Source organism: Arachis stenosperma, chromosome 10 (genome assembly GCF_014773155.1).
Source record: "Arachis stenosperma cultivar V10309 chromosome 10, arast.V10309.gnm1.PFL2, whole genome shotgun sequence".
NCBI classification, from domain to species: Eukaryota; Viridiplantae; Streptophyta; class Magnoliopsida; order Fabales; family Fabaceae; genus Arachis; species Arachis stenosperma.
The window spans coordinates 77,364,668-77,369,987 of NC_080386.1; the positions used below are offsets into that span (position 1 = coordinate 77,364,668).

General features: G+C 37.2%; 1 pseudogene; it reads left to right on the forward strand.

The window, feature by feature from the left end:
* The first annotated feature begins 3,096 nt into the window (after positions 1–3,096).
* On the forward strand, positions 3,097–4,115 carry LOC130958184 (mitochondrial uncoupling protein 5-like; annotated as a pseudogene).
* The last annotated feature ends 1,205 nt before the right edge of the window (positions 4,116–5,320 follow it).

A 5,320-nucleotide genomic window follows, 5' to 3' on the forward strand; every position in this document is an offset into this window, starting at 1 on the left:
CATCAAGGTGCTCCTGAACGCCACGGCAGCGCACTTTGGTTTTAGGCCGACTTACCGGAGGGTTTGGATGGCGAAGCAGAAATCTATTGCCCTCATATACGGTGACTGGGATGAGTCCTACAACGACCTGCCTAGGTGGGTCTTGGGTGTCCAGCTGACGATGCCTGGGAGTGTTGTGGTCCTGAAGACGAGCCCGGTTCGAGTTGGAGGACAGGTGGACGAATCTCAAGCGTACTTCCACAGACTTTTCTGGACTTTCCCACCCTGCATCGAGGCATTCCGTCATTGCAAGCCGCTAATCAGCATTGACGGCACACATTTGTATGGGAAGTATGGGGGAACGTTGCTCATCGCGATTGCACAGGATGGGAACTCCAACATTCTACCTGTGGCATTCGCACTAGTAGAGGGTGAGAATGCGGAATCCTGGACATTCTTTCTCTCACACCTTCGATAGCACGTGACCCCGCAGCCCGGTCTGCTGGTTATATCGGACAGGCACAACGGCATCAAGGTTGCGCTTGAGGCCCCTGACGGCGGTTGGCTACCGCCATCTGCGTACCGTGCATTCTGCATACGACACGTAGCGGCTAATTTTTCCCTAACCTTCAAGGGCAAAGACGCTAGGAGGCTACTAGTGAACGCGGCGTATGCGAAGACCGAGGTTGAATTTGATTACTGGTTTGATATCCTGCGATCTGAAGATCCGGCGATGTGTGAGTGGGCGAACCGGATTGATTACTCGTTGTGGACTCAGCATCGTGATGAGGGGCGGAGATTCGGTCACATGACGACGAACATCTCCGAGTGTGTGAACTCTATCCTGAAGGGGGTCAGAAATCTCCCTGTAGCATCCCTGGTGAAGGCAACATATTGTAGGCTTGCGGAACTGTTTGTTCGCAAGGGGAGAGAGGCTGAGGCCCAGATGGGAACAGGACAACAATTCAGTCAGCATTTGGTGAAGTGTATTGAGGCCAACATGAAGACGGCCAGGTGCTTCACGGTGACGCTGTATGACCGGGATAACTCCGAGTTCACTGTAGCAGAGACTACTCCGACTGGTTCTTTCTCCTTGGGTACTTACAGAGTATCACTTGCCTCTCGGACATGTGACTGCGGGTACTTCCAGGCTCTTCATTTCCCGTGTCAGCACGCACTTGCGTGCTGTGCATACTCACGGGTCACCTGGACCTCTTACGTTCACAGCGTCTATCAGATTAGCTCGGTCTTCAATGTGTATCGGATGGGATTCACACCTCCCATCCCGGAGGGCTTCTGGCCACCTTACGACGGGCCCACGGTGATTCCAGACCCTGCCATGAGGCGTGCCAGAGAGGGTCGTCCTAGATCCACTAGGATACGGACGAATATGGACGAGGCGGATCCGAATCGGCCAAAGAGGTGCGGCCTATGTCGCCAACCCGGACACACGCGACGTAGTTGCCCACAGGTTGGAGGCTCGTCTCAGACAGGACACCGTTAGTATGCATGTTGTTAGTGTTAGCATTATCTACATTAGTGCGCATCTTGCTAGTCTTAGAGTTATTTAGATTATATCCCATGTTGTTAGTGTCAGTATTATTTACATTAGCGCACATGACTTTTAGTTTGATTGTTGTGAGTAGTAACGAATATGGCTTTTTTAATTATGTATTTTTTTTCTTTAAAGTTCAATCATGTATGTATGATCCTGGTTTGTACTTTTTTTGTTATGTTATAGTCTGTTTACCTATGTTTTTTTTTAATTTGTGTTCTGGGACATTCATTTTGTATGATCAATGAATCTTGAAACAGTTTAGCGTTTATTTTCTCTTATTGAACTGTGTCCGGGTTGGCGACATAGGCCGCATCTCTTTGGCTGATTCCGATATGCCTCGTCCATAGATACACAGCTTAGTCAGTCTCACACATAGTTCGAACCGGCCTGGTTCGAACTATGATTGGTGTAATTCGAACCAGCCTGGTTCGAATTACATGCACACATTCTCTCTCTATAATTCGAACCACCTTGGTTCGAATTACCTTCATTCCTAATTCGAACCAGGCTGGTTCGAATTACTAACAAACAAAAAACCCTAATTCGAACTAACCTGGTTCGATTTACTAACAAATAGAGTTCGAACCAACCTGGTTCGAATTATATAAAAATACGATCTGGCTTATTGCTGAAACGATTTTCGCTTTGGCGTATTTACGTAATTTCTTGAGCCAGTTGGCTTATTATGATTTTTTACCCTAATATTTATATTATAGTCTCTTAAAAATATTGTTAAAATTAAAATAATATTTTTTTATTATATAATAATTTTTTAATTTAAAAAATACAAAATATTACTAAAATATAAACAAAGTGTAACATTAATTTTAATAAAATTCATATATGTAATGATAGACATGATAAACTCTATCTTATATATAACGAAAATGATGGAGAGAAATTTAGTATGTAATTTTTTTATAAAATATTTTTATTAAATTTATTATAATAAATAAAAAAAATAAATTAATAAATTAGTGTCCATAATATATTAATATATAAAATTTAATTTAATATATTAATATAAAAATATTTTTCACACATTTAATTATATATTGGTACATTATTACTACTTTCTACAATTATCATTTAAATATTCAAATAATTAAACAATTATATAAAATAATTTATAATGTGAGTACAAAAAAAATAATTCTCTTTTTTATTGCTATGGGTCATCTTGATTCTTAAACCATCATCTCAACATTGAAAATGTCATACTAGTGGATTACTTTACCCTTTTCATGTTTCAGTGTGTAAAATATAATAATATATAAAATTAAGAATAAAATATATTTTTTTGTTTCTAATATTTTTAAAAAATTTTAAAATAAATTTTAATATTTAATTTGATTCAATTTTATTCTTAACATTTCAATAAATTTTAATTTTATTCTTAAAATTTTAATAAATTTTAATTTTATCCCAACTACCAATTTTTTAAACAATCAATAATTAGTCAATTATTTTCTTCCAATTTTATCCTTAACCAAAATCCAAATTTTAACTCCAATTCACTCAAAAATTTTAATTTAACCCCAAACCCTTTTAATCTCATCCTTCTCTTCTCTCACCATCATCACCTCCCCTCTACCATCATTGGCGGCGCCACAACAACTGCAGGGACTCCGGCGCTGCAAAGATGTCACCCGACCGTTTACTCAACTAGACACCAACCTCGTCGTGCTACTCCCACTCCCTCCTACCTCAGCTTCGAGTTCTGGACCAACCAACCAAGTGGCCACTAAGTTCAATAGCCTGTGGCCTCCATTTCCATCTTATGGTCTCTAGTGATATCTCCAACTCCAATTGGTCCCAATAATCTCAGTTACTCTCTAATCCATTCTTTTCATTCTAATATACACTAACCCTAATTCATCGATTTTGCACAACCACAATATCATGGGAGTTAAGGGTTTTGTAGAAGGAGATATAGCTTCAAACGTTGCAGGTTGTTCAACCCACCTACTCGACCTCATCAAGGTCCACATGCAGCTCCAAGGCGAGTCAAATCCAACCTCTGTACCTTCCCTTCGACCCGTACTCACCTTCCAAACTGGATCCTGATCCATCCACGTCTCACCACCTCCGCAAATCACCCGACCTCTTCGTGTCGGGCTTGTAATCGTCGGTGTCAAACTCGTCCAGCAAGAAGGCCTCACTGCTCTCTTTTCTGGTATCTTCGCCATTGTCCTCAGCCAGACACTCTACTCTACCACTCGTATGGGACTCTACTTTATGACCTCCTCAAACAGAAGTGGTCTGTCCCCTCCCCTGTTTCCGGAAGCGCCACCACCATGCCTCTCTCAGGCAAAATCGAGGCAGGGCTAATCGCCGGCTGCGTTGGAGTCGCCGTTGGTAACCCAGCCGATGTCGCCACATGGTGAGGATGCAGACCGATGGTTGTCGTGGTAACCCAGCTGTTGTTGTGGCGCCACCAATGATGGTAGAAGGGAGGTTATGACGGTGAGAGAAGAGAAAGATGAGATGATGGAGGGTGAGATTGAACGGGTTTGGGGTTGAATTAGAATTCTTGAGTAAATTGGGGTTAAATTAGTATTTTGGTTAAGGGTAATATTGGAAGAGAATATGATTAATTATTGACTGTTTAAAAAATTGACAATAAAGATAAAATTAAAATTTATTAAAACATTAAGGATAAAATTTATTTAAATTAGACGTTAGGAATAATTTTAAAAAATTATTAAAAATGTTAGAGACAAAAGATATATTTTATTTTAAAATTGATTAAAATAATAAGTATATTATTTTTTTGATGAGTAAGATTAAGTATAAATTTTTGGAATAACGAAAATTTATTATGATCTGATAAAGGAGATTATTTTAGAAAGAAAATGGTAGATATATAAAGAAATTGTTAAATTAAAACTATGTATATGAATTAAGAAAAAATATAAATATTTTGATTTTTGACAGTTAAATTAATTGTATAAAAGTTTTTAATTAATACCTTTTGTTCGTAATTGAATGCTTAATTTAGTCTTAATAATGTTGATTAGTCTGTTTTATATTTGAGGTTAACCCTTAACGGTGGCGTAGCAAGCACTCATCAAGTGGTTTGAAAAGCCTCCAAATTGCATCCATCCATGTTGCATCAGTACTATGTACAATAGTTTCCGTTCACTTATTGTTTGTTTTTGTTGGTCAACAATTTAAATTACTTGTATATTGCCTCTAAAGAAAGATGTTATATCATACTAATATAACAGAATTTTCTTTAGGAAAACTAAAATAAAAATTGGACATTCCTGCAGATGACGTTCAGCTTCGGAAATGGTGTTTTGTCCATCAACAGGACGGCAAGAATTTTTGTTTTTTTATTAAATTTATCATTATTGACTGTTTTGATATATTAGAAATTCTTTTATATTGGAATTGGTCGGTTGAGTGTCACTAATTTCTTTATTATTATTATTATTATTATTATTATTATTATTATTATTATTATTATTATTATCGTTCATCATGTATTCATGTACATATATTATCGCTTTGAATTTTTTAAACCTGATAATCAATTAGTTGTATGAAAATATTTTATAACGATTACAATAAAACATCTAATACTACACAATTAAACCATCTAATAAGTCATCATATTTTCCTTACATGAAATATTTATGTGCTTAGTCACTACCTTATTTTTTTTCTAAAAATAATACTTTTATTGTAATTAAATGATTCAATTACAATACCCACACAAACAGAGATAAGCATATACAATAATAAAAATCTGGAAACTCATAGAAATAATAATACCAA